We start from the raw sequence: 15,345 nt of genomic DNA, 5'->3' as shown, positions 1-15,345 counted from the left end.
AATATCCTGTCTGAGACATATATGACACGTCTGACGTGAGTGGTAGTCCAGCAGACCTGCTAGACGTTAGTGGCTGGCTTCCCTCTGTGGATCCGGTCTTTGAAAGGTCAGAATTTGGTCTAAAATACTTTTCTGTTTCTGCTTTTCACTTCAGTTTCTCTCATTTTTGGAAATGTATGACAGATGTAGGCGTCACCTGAGAAGTTTCAAAATGTCCTTTAAAAACCTTTTTCAACTTTTAACTGCTCCTGTTCTCCTCTCTTCTACTTTTGCTTTTGCTTCAACCTGAAATCACTTCAGTTCTCATAGCAGTGTCCATTACTGAATTTTAACAGCAGTCAGTCAGATACAGTGCCCACCAAAAGTATTGGAACTGTGAGACCGATCCTTTTAATTCTGCTGTAGACTGATAACACTTGGGTTTGGCATTAAGAGATGAATAGGAGACAAAATATTAACAGTTCAGCTTTGATTTCCAGATATTTAAACCTGGATCTGATACTCAGTTCAGAAGATTTACCACCTTCTGTCCAAACCCACCCATTTTTCTTGTGAGCAGGATGCAAATGTAAGTGGCTTTTATTTTCCATAATGAAAATAAACAAAAAACAAAACACTAAGGGCAAACTAAAGAATAAGGTTATTTAAACAAACACTATAAAAACAAAGGATAAACTAAAGGACTTAAACAAACAAGCAAAACAAAGAAACAAACTAAAGAAAACAAACCAGAACACTGTAGACAAAAACACGGCAGGTCAAAGGCTCAACAAACACAACTAAACATGGGGTATTTATACACAGGCACACACTAGGGACACCTGTGGAGGTAATGAGGGGGGCGGAGTTACAAATGAGACAGGAGGGGTTACAGATGACAAGGCGGGGCTAAGGCAGAGACAAGACCAAAACACAACAGTAGCACATGGCTGGGAAACATGACAGCTAAACAAAACAAGAGAACAGAGGACAGGAGCAGGAAGGAACCAAAAAAAGGGAAGACACTAGACAGACACAGGCTAAGGTGTGACAGGAACGAATTAATCTAAAGTATAAGCTGAAATCAGAAGCATTTCTGAGTGGAGAAGGAATAAAATATAGTGTTTAATGGTACAAGTGTGCTGGAAAACGACCATCCCTGTTAAGCCTAATATATTCATTCTAAAACTTGGGGTGTCGGGTCGCTTTTCGCAAATTGGAGTTCTTCTGGCCATGTCACGCGTCTTTACATGAACTAACGTCACACGTACAGCCTCTAAAAGAGGATCCGGCTCACTTTTACTGAACGTGACCAGCTGGTGGAGCAATGGAGACTTCAGAAGGGTGAACTCAGACCTCAGTAGCTCATTCACTAATATTAAAATCAAAGCAATATAAAGGAAGCTGTTTGAATGGTGGAGAGAGCTCCGTGATCTGAAAGGGCTCTCTCTCTCTGACTGAACATAACCTGGAATCGGACAGCATCACACCCGCCCAGTTTAAGATGATTCGTCCGCATGCTCGGTGGAATTACCTATTCTTACCATTGAGGGTCCTCAATCCCCCAAATCCCAAAATTTACAGACATTAGCTTTAAAGTGAATCAGACTTAATATTTAGTTACAAATCATTCGCTTGCATTAACTGCATTGAGCCATGCAAGCTTACGCCATGACCCTGCCTCCACTGTGTTTCACAGATGAGCTGGTATGTTTGGAATCATGAGCAGATCCTTTCTTTCTGCAAACTTTTTAAAATTTCCATTACATTAGTAAAGTTGAATCTTTGTCTTTTCAGTCCATAATCAATCCATAAGCTTGTCTTTTGTACTTCTTGGAAAATTCCAGCCTGGCCTTACTATTCTTTTTGTTAATAAGTGGCTATAATCTTCTAGTGAAGCCTTCTGATGTCAGTAACAGTTGTTTTAATATCTTTCTTAACAGCACTCATAATGTTTTTGTCATAAACTGCTTTTATTTTCCATATTCTACCTGTTTGACCTCTGTGACTTACATAGTACACCAGTGACGACTTTCTTCTTCGGGCCATTCCAAATGGTTGTATTGGTCATGAACAATATTTATGCTTTATTGGCTCTGATTGATTTTCCATCTGCTCTTAGCTTCAAAATTGCTTGTTTTTCAGCCATAGTCAGCTCTCATATAGTCTATTTTTATTTTATTTGTTTCGCCTCCCACTTGTGTTGTTTAATTAGCAAGGGCACTTGTGAATACATTGGACAAAAAAAAGCTTTGTGGTGCGTGGTTGATGACTCGCATGAAGATCACTAAAATTGGGCCTGTAGTGTTGCCAAGTGGTTGCTGATTGGTGCTGTTGTGTTGCTAAGTGGTTGTTATCTGGTTAATATGGTGTTTTTAGGTGGCAGATGCAAAATGGTATCCAAAGTGATTGCTTTGGTGTTGCTAAGTGGTTGCAATCTGGTTCATATGGTGTTATTATGTGGTTACTCTGGTGCTGGGTTGGTTGCTAAGGTGTGCTAAGGTGTGCTAAGGTAAAGAATGGCCCCATAGAACGTCCTCATATTTGTATAAAACACCCTGAAAACTTTCTTTTTTCCAGGTACAAATCAGGATTTGAGTGCTTTTATGTGAGTTTGAGTTTTACAGATCTGCTGTTCTAACTCCACACAGGGGGGGAAAGGAACTCTGGTCTGTTTCGACCGGTACGCTGGATTTTTTGATGAATATATCATTAAACTTTGAGAGGCTTGAGCGCTCCCGTCTGGGCTGACACGCTCAGCTGAGCGTTTTATGGTTAGGTTGTGTTCCTGTGTGGATGGAGAGATTTTCAGAAATGCTGTTTGAGGTGAAGAGAAGACCAATATATTAAATATCCAGATATGTTTGGACGGGGTTTAAACTTACTAATGAAAACAACAAGAGCTGTTCAGTTTTCTCACTGTTACACAAACGGTAGGAGAAATCAACAGGATTTTTTCTTTCTCTATTATTATTATTATTTTTAATAATTTGCCAGTGTACACCTTATGACTGACCGTATGACTTTTACCATTTTTACCATCACTGAATTTTAAGGTGTGTCCAAACTTTTGACAGGCATGGTATATTTATAATATAATTACTAAAGGCATTTTAGAGCAGAGCTGATAATTAATGCTTTATTTTGCAAATATAATTTTAAAGCTCACCTTCCGCGAAAATCCGATTTTTCTTGTTCTTTGTGGAATACAGTAGGTCTCTCCGAGTTGAATGTGTACACCTGCACATTAAACTGTTTTGCAGCCCCCATTGTCTGCAGGAGCTAAGCAAAGAAATTCCCCCTCCCCCCTCCGAAAAACGGGTGAATTTTGAATTATCTTTCTGCCTACGTAGGCAGAAACTCACAGACCAGCCCACCTTGGCTCGAGAAACTCCCAGAGGCGGAGCTGAAGCGACGCAACATCACCGCTCATCAGTTAGGAGGTGGGAGGCAGTGAGCGGCAGAGCGGTGGAGGGGCGTCGCAGTGCTCCTAGCCAATCAGAGGAGAGATATTTGCATGCTGTTTGCATGTATGAATATTCATGAGCAAAGCTGGAATCCGGTCATTTTGGACACACCCCTAAAACAGTCCATTAAAAAAGAGCTATACAGAGACACCTGAGCACTTTTTTTTTTACAAAAAACGGCTCACATGTCATTCATTCATACTAGAGACCACAACTAGACATTTTAAAATGAAAGAAAAAACGACGGAAGGTGAGCTTTAAGTCATATTGTTCTACGTGGTGTAAAATAATGAATTAAATTCTATGGACCAACTATACAGTATGAAATGTATTGTAGTGGGTGAAGAAATGAACATATGTACAATGCCAGAAAAAGTTTGGACACACCTCTTATCATTTATTTAATGTGTTTCCTTTCTTTTCATATATATTTTTGTAACATTTTAAATTTAATATTGAAGCAATTAAAGCTATACCGAAACATATGCAGAATAAAACGTGTTAAACCAGAATATGTTTTATATTTTAGATTCATCTAAGCAGCACATTTCTCTTTGAGGACTGATCTGCACACTCTTGGTATATTTTAATCTCAGTGTCTTCATGAGGGAGAGCCACCTGAAATAGTTTTCTCAGCATCTTGAAGAAAGGAGTTCCTGGAGGTGCTGAACAATAGCTGCTGCTTTTCCTTCTTCACGCTGTGAAGCTCCAGCTCATCCCAATTAAATCACCTCAAATCACCATCTCAGTTCATCAGGTTTAGATCAGGGGATTAATGTGAGATTACTTTTTACTACGTAATTCCACATGTTTCCCTTAGTTTATTTTCATGTCTTTATTATTTATCTACAATGTGGAAAATACATTAAATAAAGAAGTAAAAAAATAAATCTGGAGTTGAAAATGAGATCCATATCTCAAAAAAACTGTGGGACGACTTACACAGTGCAAATTTGGCAGAAAAGAAGAATAAAAGAAAATCAGATAACAATATATTATCCCGATAATATAGAGATGAAGTTACAGACATGCAAAGAATAGGAAAAAGTACTGGATATTCCAGACAGAGCTGCTGGAGCAAGTGAGAGACACTGCCTAGACAAGCCTGTCCCTCAAATCTCACAAGGAGACTTATGAGAAGAGCCACAGGAAGGTCAGCTCTTACTGTGAATGAGCTTCACATAAGTAAAGTGAAGGATCGCCATGGCAGTCAACGATTTCAGAATCTCTAAAAAAAAAAAGGGGAAACGTGGTGGCTGAAAAGAAATCACTGCATGAAGTCTAAAGTTCATCAGAAAGCATGAGAATGACCCTAATTAAATAGAAAGTGTTTTTTTAAGATCGAATACCAAACAATATGGGGCAGTTTCCCAGTTTCTTCGACTGCACAGATTTTTTGCATGGATATTTCCTATTGAAATAAAAAGGTAGTCTAGAACTGGCTTAATCTCTAAGTGGGATGCAAATGTAATAATTTCTGTTCCTCTTCAAATACCTTCCGAACTGTCAAGCATGGTGGTGGCAGCATAGTGGTTTTACAGAGGTATTCCTTAGTGGGGACTGGGCATGTTGTTAAAACAAGTTTTTTTTTTTTGTTGGGGGCCAGAAGGAGAAATATATTTGAAGTCACGGGCCACAGACTCTGTAATAAAACAAATAATGAAATATACCACTTTAAATAATACTTTTTTCCTGATTATTTCATTTACACACCACTTTACTTGACTTACTATTTTTATCTTTGACAGTGTTGTGTAAACTTAGATTTTTTAAATTGATGTTCGATTTCATGATGTCTCTGAATATTAAACTCCTTAATTACGCCAACTTTTAGACTCTTTGGCCCGTTTTTCTGCGCTAGAAATGTGCACTCTCTCCGCTTTTAGACTCTTTGGCCTGTTTTTCTGCACTAGAAATGTGCACTCTCTCCGGTTTTAGACTCTTTGGCCCGTTTCTGACACCTAGCGTTCACACTTTGAATCTCACATTATAAAAACCTGCTTAACAGCGGGCCAACTTTCATTCTATTTCTAAAATACCTCGCGGGCCGCTCCAAAAAAGGAAACGGACCGCACATGGCCGCATTTTGGCGTTGCTAGGGGGTTGCAATTGCATCTCAGGTGGTGGCCATGGCTAAGCTGCTAAAAGATGTTTAGCTTTGTCAAGGTGGCTGCTATGGTAACCAAAGCGATCACTGTTGTGTGGCTAAGGTGTATGCCAAAGTGTTGTTTGCATAGATGTTAGCTTGCATAGATGTTACTATGTTGGTTGCTATGTTGGATATAGGTTGTAGGTTGGCTGATATGATGCTGATGATGTTACTATGGTGTTGTTCGGATGTTGCTTTTGTGTTGCTATGAAAAAACTGGTTGGTTGGCTTTCTTGAAACACTGAGATCACACAGCGAGTCTGGGCATGCCTGCTTTTTGTTTTCATTAGCTTAGAGAGATCGGGAGGGGACTCTTTTCGGCGCAACCCCAGCAAAGTCTGGCCGTATGTTTACAGCATATGAAGATGTTTGGTGTTTGTGGCACTTTGGTTTAGTACAATAAGCCACATTAAGATTTGTCCTATAACAGGCTTCAATGAAAAAAAAAACACGTTAAGCCTCTTTTTTAACGTTAATTGTTTTAGACTCTGTGGTTCTTCAGTTAGACTGGGTTAGCTCTATGGTTCTGGAGTAACACAGTAATGCTAGTTTTCCTGCTGCATGACTCCGCTCGCTTCAGCGAGGGCAGATAGTTAGTTGATAAGCTGGTTGTTAGTTAATTAGTTGGATCAGGTGTGTTTTAATCAGTATAAACCAGTTTTTAAAAATATCCAGATTTGAAAAAAGTAAAAAAAAAAAAAAAAAAGTTTAATTTGGAAGAGTTACAACAAGTAAATGACGGTGGAATTCGGTGGAATATATACCATACATATCTTCAATTCCCCCATGGCCTACCTGATACAGCAGGATGAGTGTTTTTTCCCTTTCTTCCTCTCACTCTTAGGTATTATCCCTCCCTCGGTTTGATCATTACGCAAGGCCTCTGTGGACCAACCGAAAAGTGTCACCGTTATTTGATGGTTTCTTTACAGCAGGTTCTCCAGCGCAGTCTAACACAGCCCCCCCCCTTCCCCCAGTCCTGCTCATGGATTTTCCGTCGACTTACTGCAGGGAGATCGAAGGCTAATTAAGATCGCTAATGAAGATTTAATTTTCCACATCAAACGTACCAGTGAGCACACGGAAGACGTTAAAAGATCTGTGTGAGAGAGGGGGGGGGGAAAGGGAGAACCGATGGGGGAAAAGATGAAAAGGATCTTCATTCCATACATTCATCGTCTCTCGGAGGGCCACGATTGTAAGGATTTATCTCATCGGCTGTCACCAGAACATCTCAACAACTCCTCCGCTGGCTGGATTTGCTGCTACACGTTTCCGGTCAGGGCTAAGAACAACCTAGAACAACACAACAACCACCACACACACACACACACACACACATATATTCGTGGTAGCTGAGGGAGTCACGAGGATCAAACAGAATGAGGTATATCTGCTTCCTGCTGCCTGCACACTCGCATTCGGAATTACCTACAGGCCTGTTTGCTGTGATGTAACCCTGATAGGCTGTATATTGCAGTAAGGCCTGAACCCTGCAGGGCTGACCGGCCTGCTGTTCACTCTCTGCCTCGCCTCTGCAATTATTCAGCCGGCTAATTATTTGGGCTAGCTGGGTTTCTTCACCTGCTGTCTCTCTGTAAACCCAACATTACCGGGCACAAATAGCAGCCTGAGTTGTTGTCAAGACAAATATTCAGTTCATACGTTTCTATACAATAATGTTAAAAACATTCAGGACCCTATTTTAGCCGACCTAAAGCCAAGATGTCAGCCACGCACTGCGCAGCTTGATTTACAGCGTGTCAGTGTGTCATTGCTATCATAACGACAGGTAAAGTACACCTTGCCCAGCTCGAAACCTGCCTCGATTCATTAATCATGGGTGTGTTTTGGGCGTAACATGAAACAAACCAATCCGTGTGTAACACGGAAGAGGAGGCAGGATGCAAATGCAAGTGGCTTTTATTTTTCATAATGAACATAAAAAAGAACAAACCACTAGGGACACACTAAAGAATAAGTTTACTTAAACAAACACTATAAAACAAAGGATAAACTAAAAGACTTTAACAAACAATCAAACAAAGAAACAAACTAAAGAAAACAAACCAGAACACTGTAGACAAAAAAAAAACACGGCAGGTCAAAGGCTCAACAAACACAACTAAACAAGATTCAAACTGAGTAACAGGATGAGGTCAAACAAAAAGCACGACACAGAACAAAGGAGCACATGGGGTATTTATACACAGGCACACACTAGGGACACCTGTGGAGGTAATGAGGGGGCAGAGTTAAAAATGAGACACAAGGTGATAACACTAATGACTAGGGCAGGGCTAGGGTGGAGACAGGACAATAACAAAACAATGCCGTGTGCTCAAAAAAGCACATGGCTGGGAACACAAGACAGGGAAACATGACAGGAGCACATAGAACCAAAAGAGGGAAAAACACAGGACAAATATAAATTCAATTCATAATAAATATATAGTCATTGTCTGGACTGGTTGCTTGGTTTGCCGGTCCTGTTGCAACAGACCTCGCCACTTGTCATTCTCTTTAAGAGCCTCTTTAAGATGCACTGTCATCTGGCGGATTGGTATTTTAATAGTGTATTGCTTCTGCACTTCTCAGCAAAGGAAACTGACCAGCGAGTTCACATTGTGAACAAGTTTAAATAAGTCAGTGACGCACCTGTGTTTTCCGTTGCCAGGATAGCAACACTCCAGTAACTTACCTGAATATAGACTAGAACATAGAACATAGAAAATAGACTTTTGGCAGGGTGTAACATAGCAATGAGCATTGCAACACGCCTTGATCAGAGTGTAAAATTCGCACCTATCATGGATTGTCTCAGAATTGCTCTAGATTATCTTGAGTAATGAGTTCAGAATTTGTATCGGTGGAGTCTATCAATGAATCCATATGTCGAGGCACTATGGTCGATGCCAGGATGGACAGATTGTTGTCTTGTGTTACATGTAAAGAAGTCCTTGTTGTCTTTATGATGTGGTGTGCAATTTGATTCATACGCTCTCTAAGCGCAACAAGAGCACTGGTCAGTGAAGCAGCCAAGAGGCTCATGGTCACTTTGGAGGAGCTGTAGAAATCCACAGCTCAGGTTGGAGAATCTATAAGTTGTGCACTCCAACATGTTTTTTTAATGGTTCACCAAGAGTTGGTTTCCATTCATTAACTCATTACTTTGTGAATGTATAATCTGTAGCGTTTCCACATTTTCCAGTGCACTATTATATACTTTTGTGTTTATAGTAGTTAACAAATGCCAAATAAACGTCCTGAAATACAATTTGCTTAGTAAAGCTGGCTAATACCTGGCTGATGACTTCAGATACCAAACACTAAGTTAAGCTTGGTCTTAATAGAAATAGTATAGCTAGTTTATCAAGCTGAGGATGATAAAAGAGAAGATTGCAAGTCTTATGCATCGATTGCTAACTGAAGTTATGTGACCATGATAGATTGCAATCATTCAATTGTTCATATTCATATCCACAATATAAAATGACTTGCTAGCTGGATAGCATCAACATAATTACTCCAGTAAAGTAAATACAGTATAACTGTATTATTTCTGCTGAAATAAGATAATGAAGTACTGTCAAAGCGTGAACGTGAAGGTCAGTATCCTCTGCTGAGATGCACAAAATGCTGCGCTGTTAAGATATGAACGTGCCAAAGTCAGAGCTCACCAGGCTCTTAAAGGGAATGGCGAGTGACACTCTGATTGGTTTATTTTAAACAAATAAACCAAACAAACCCATGATTAATCAAAAGAATTAGTACACAAAGAAATGCTCTAAATCCTGCTGTACAATATGCACTTAACCAGTGCAAGATTATTAACATAGAGCCCTCTCTCTCATTTTAAAGCAGATGTGCAATAGAGTGGTGTTCATGAGGTGTCCTAATTTCTCCACATTGCAGTACTTTTTACAGTACTTTCTCTATACAGAACTCTCAGAATAGTGCTTCACAGGCTCTTCTGCCCCCTGGTGAATGACAATTAACGTCTGGGCCCGGGCGAAGTACTCCTTGAATGCATCTGAACTGTTAAGAGTGTCCCTCCCCCTCCCCTCCCTTCACTTAAAGCCTTAATGACATGGCGTCGATTTAAGTCGCCCAATCATTTTGTAGAGAAAGCCGCCTTATTTGCTTATATAACCCAGAACAGAGGAAATAATTACAGAAATGAGCCTTAATGCCCCTGCCGCACGGGCAGCCGCCGAGAACTCCTCACAATGAGCCTTTTGCAAACTTGCGTAATAAGCCGCACCTCAGTCCATTGCATAACACAAAGATATACCGCCGCGTTATCTGCCTCTTTCTGAGTTCCTCCTGAATATTTTCCTCTTCTCTCTCTTTCTCTCTCTATCACTCTCTCTCTCTGAGTCCTGAAGCAATCTTTCTCTCTCTCTCTCTCTCTCTGTCTCTCAGTCAAGCTCTCTGAACCTATTTAATTAAACCCAGTTTGATCTAACGAGTCTGTCACAGAGGCAGATGAATAATGAATTAGACTGGATTTGAAGGAGCCTGAAGCATGCTCTGTTTAGATATGAGTAAGCAGGCACCTGCGCACCTATAGAATATGAGCACGAGTGAGGAACAAACTGAGATACGTCCTCATGAAATATTCACAGAAAGTGACTTTCAAGAAGGCAAACAGCGCAACAAAATTATCTTCTGAGATTCGTCCTCGTAATAGAGATAGGTCATGCAGTGGCGTGCAAAAAAGTATTTCCCCCCACGAGTTGTCTTGTTTTTGCTTTTTGTCATACTGATATTTTTTTTACGATTATCAAACAAACTTTAATATCAGACAAAGATAACCTAAGTAAATTTAAAAAAGCACTTTTTAAATGATAATTGTATGTATTAAAGGAACATAAAACTATCCAAACCAATCTAGCCCTGTATGAAAAATTGTTAAATCTAATAACTTGGCGACAACAACTGCAATCAAGCTTTACCGATAACTGAAAAAGAGTCTTTCACATCTCTGTGGAGGAATTTCAGTCCACTCTTTTTTACAGAATTGTTTTAATTCAGCCACATTTGAGGGTTTTCCAGCATGAACCACCTGTTTAAGCTCATCCCACAGCATCTTAATCAGACTTTGATTAGGCCACCTTCATTTTTTTTTCAAGCCATTCAAAGGTGGACTTGTTTGTTGTGCTTTGGGGTCATTGTCCTGCTGCAGAACCCAAGTACACCTGAGCTTGAGATCACAAACGGATGGCCGTATATTTCCTGTCAGGATTGTCTGGTAAACAGCAGAATTCCTGCTTCCATCTATTATAGCAAGTTGTCCAGACTTGAGTAATCTAACACTACTATTTCCAATCTAGTAATCAGATTATAGTAAGTTATCCAAGAAACTGTGCATTCATTTTGTTGGCATTTTTCTTAGTAAAAAAGATATTGTAGCATCTATCTATCCATCCATCCATCCATCCATCCATCCATCTGCAAAAACAACAACAGACTAGCAAGCTAACCAGCTAATGGGTTAAATCTAGCACTCGGGCTGAACACACAAAAAGGCAGCGCTCCATCTCACACACTCTCTCTCTCACACACACACACACACACACACATTGGAGGGAGGAGAGAGATTCTGGAAATTTTCTAGCTGGAAATACACACACTATTTTGAGTTTGCATCAGTTAAAAATGATCAATATCAAGGTTGGTTGTTCTCTCTATGTTGGAGACAAAGTGTTACAGAACAAGTCCCAAAGGTTTAGCAAAGCTTCCAATAAAGTGAGTTTTGGCAAAACTTTTATTTTGTAGTGGTAGGGGAGTGTATGTGTGTGTGTGTTTGGGTTGTTTTGGGGTGGGGGGGGGGGGGGTATTGGCAGCTGCTGAATGTAACTAATATAGTAACTTGCAATTAACTTAGTTACTTTTAAAATCAAGTAGTCAAAAAATATGTCTTTTTCATAGTAACTATGGTATCACTGGTTGTAACTGCTTTTTAATAGTTATCACTTACAATCTAATAAATAGCATTAATAAACTATTTATTAACCCTTTATAAAAGAGCCTTTTATTTGAAGTGGTACTCTTAAAAAAATAGTACCACTTTAAATTAAAGCTCCTTTATAAGTAGTTTATAAATGAGTTTATTAATGGTTTATTAATTAGCCGTTACAACACATTAATAGGAAGTTCAACAGTGTCATGCTGTCATGTAACATATAGTGATTCCACATTCATTTATACTCATACCTACTGTTAAACCTCAGATCTTACTATGTATGATCTTACTTTGTAAGACTTACTTTTTCCATTAGTTATTATTAACTAAATTTCTGCTAAGAACTTTATTCTTTTAACTATAATAACAAATTAAATAACTAAACTGACGTTCTATATTATTTTATTAGATATGTTAAAAAAGTAATTGTCACTGTTGGTCTTTCTATTTATGTGTTTTTTTAGGTGCACCTTAATTAATTTACAACCATTAATGAACTCCTTTATAAACTTTTTCTAAAACCTTTACAAAGGATATTAATTTTAAAGTTCTACCATTTTTTTAAAGATCACCACGTTAAAATAAGGCACCTTTATAAAGGGATTAAAAGTAGCTTATTAATGTTATTAATTAGATTGTAAATATTATACATTAAAAAGCAGTTACCATCAGTAATGGCATAGTTACTTTAAAAAAATCATTTATTTAATACCATTGATTTCAGAAGAAACAATAGACAAGCAGTTGTCTCAATACATTTCTCTCTCTCTCTCTCTCTCTCTCTCTCTCTCTCTCTCTCTCTCTCTCTCTCTATATATATATATATATATATATATATATATATATATATATATATATTCATTGCTCTTGTTTTCTTGGTTTGACTCAATGTGCTTCACCCTGTGGAAAAGAAAAGTGCAGCTTCAGGCTTAACTTTAGTCTTATTTAAAGCTTGATTTCACACGAACTTTCTCCATTTCATTATTGACCCTGAGTTGTGCGTCTATCTCAGGCGGAGCTGGATAAGAGATTGGAGTGGACACGGTGTTTACTGTGGGAGAGCGCCGCCGCTGAAGCCTGTCTGGAGCGCGTCCGAAGAGACCTTCTGCAGCCAGCGCTCATTTACTGCAGGACAACAGCCAGCACACATCAGAACACACACACACATAAACACACACACACACACACATAAACATAGACCAGGTAATACACCAACACCAACTCCAAACATAGCGTCTTTATTCCAATTTACAAAAAAGAAAGGGGGAAAAATACAATGGAATAAATACACTTTTGTCGTACACCATCGTGAGATTCGATATTACAAGAGTCCAGATGGGGGGCGGGGTCAGGAAAGGTGGTGGAGCCAATGGCAGCTGGAGAAATGTAGAAATGGAGGTGTGTGTGTATACAAATACAAATACCCCAAATACCCTATTTTCACCCTCATCCCTATAGTGAAAATGACAAAAATAATACCATCACTGTGATGAAAATGTATTGCTAATGTAGAAAAAAATGGATCGGAATGTATTAATTTACTGTATATAGCATTTATATCATTTTTTTCATATGTATTAATAAAGGTCCATCTCTGTATCAATAACTTACTGATACTAATAATAATATACTGTAGCAATAATATCCAATTCTGTGTTCTGTAATTCAAACAAAAATACTTGATTTCACAATATTCCACAATTAATACACATAATTTCCCAACTCTCAGCATCCCACCTACTGCAAAAAAAAATAAAAAATTCATACAATATATTTTGGTGAGTTAAATCATCTCAAATATAGTCTAAAAAAATAATTTCATGGGAAATTCAGGATCAAAGTTAACACAGCAGAATAAGATTTCCCTCGGATTCTCTTTATTTACCTTTATTTCTATTTTTTTTTTTCATTTTTTTCTCCCCAATTTAGCTAGGCCAATTGTCCCACCCTGTCTGCTGGTCTATATTATTATTTCTGTTAACAAACGGGACAATCTACAGTTACAGTAGATAGAGTAGTAGTAGTAGTAGTAGTAGTAGTAGAGTTTTCACCTTCATCTTCTCATTCAATGTTTTCATTTATTCTACATGTTTCTACACTGTAAATTACAATAATGAAGTCATCCAGATTATGAAGGAACACATAAGGAATCATGTAGCAACTTAAAAGTGCTAAATAAACCAAAATACTGAAGCATTTAGATGCTCTTATCTGGGGTGCTGTTAACTTGTGCTTTCTGTGGCTGGTAACTCTGATGATGAAGAACTTATCCTGTGTAACAGGGGTAACTCTTGCTCTTCCTTTCCTGGGGCGGTCCTGATGAGAGCCCGTTTCATTATAACGTCTTTGCGGTTGCATTTTTAAAGTTCATATTTTTTTTATTTCGCTTAATTTTAAAGTCTTGAATTGTTTTTTTTTACTTAGTTGATAAGTTCTTGCCATGATATGGATCATTAGAACATTACTCAAATAGAGCTATTTACTGTATACCTGTAACTCTACCTCTTCACAGCACAAGTGTTTAATTAACTCTTGACCGGTTCAGCACAGCTGTTAACTGAAAGCCTGAATTCCAGGAGATTCTACATCAAAAAAGATGTGCAAAGAAAATAGATCCATATGATTTTTTTTCACAGTTTGGATGAGTGTATTATTGGTAATCTACAATGCAGAATATTTACTGAATTTAAGGGTTGTTCAACATTTTGACTGTCACTAGCCTAAATGATTAAGACAGTTGTCTTGACATTGTCTTAAATGATCTACATCAACAACTAAATGTCTGTGAATAAGTTATATAATGTCCTTATAACAATCTCAATCATTTATTGCAGTGTAATTAATCATTTTCTATTTTTTTTTAATTACCTGATTTTGTAGTTTGTGGAGGTTCTTCAGCTACACTGTTCAAATCTGTTCCTTCTGACACTTTACTCGAAAAGTCATATTTTGTCCTAAATCACTTCAGCAAGTCTGTATCATCTTAATAAAGACTATACACTATTGTTGTGTTTCTTAGCAACATTAGCATCGTTGCTTCAGCATTAGCAACCTACACAATTTGTAAAAAAAAAATAATAATAATTGCACTGAAGCATTTGAATACTAAACATTTTCATTGTGCATAGGGTGAGAAGAAAAAAAAAAACAATATATTATAACAACAAATTGTTTCATTTGTGTATTCCATAAAAAAAAAAAAATAATAAAAAAAATTCTAAACGGTGCAGTGCAGCCATTCCTCAGAAACCTTACTATAAACCAACAGTGCTGCAGTTTAGTGCTGTGTGCCTCTCTAATACTCTAATGCAGGACTTTTTATTCCGTGAGGGTCTTTAGAAAGTGCTGGGGAAATAAGAAGTGAACAGAAGTGAATGGTGGCTCTTTCTCGAGCTGTGATTGGTTGTGATTGTACAGTGGATACATCTACAGTGGAGTTTAGTCTGGTGAGGCCCAGTCACAGTGGCTCTGAGTCAGTCGATGGTTGGACGGGTGGAGTAGGACATCGTGGGGGTGTGTATGAATGTATGTATGTACAGTGGCTTGCAAAAGTATTCATACCCCTTGAACTTTTCCATATTTTGTCACATAACAACCACAAACAAAAATATATTTCATTGGGATTTAATTTGAAAGACCAAGTGATATACTTGGTGGAAGTATATTAATTTGAAAGACAAAGTGATATACAACTGTGAAGTGGAAAGAAAATTATGCATGATTAAAAAAATTTTGAATCATTGATTCAGGGGGGCTCAATACTAATACTCAATACAGTTTTT

This window comes from Astyanax mexicanus, chromosome 8 (genome assembly GCF_023375975.1).
Source record: "Astyanax mexicanus isolate ESR-SI-001 chromosome 8, AstMex3_surface, whole genome shotgun sequence".
Classification (NCBI taxonomy): Eukaryota; Metazoa; Chordata; class Actinopteri; order Characiformes; family Acestrorhamphidae; genus Astyanax; species Astyanax mexicanus.
This window is presented reverse-complemented; position numbering follows the sequence as displayed.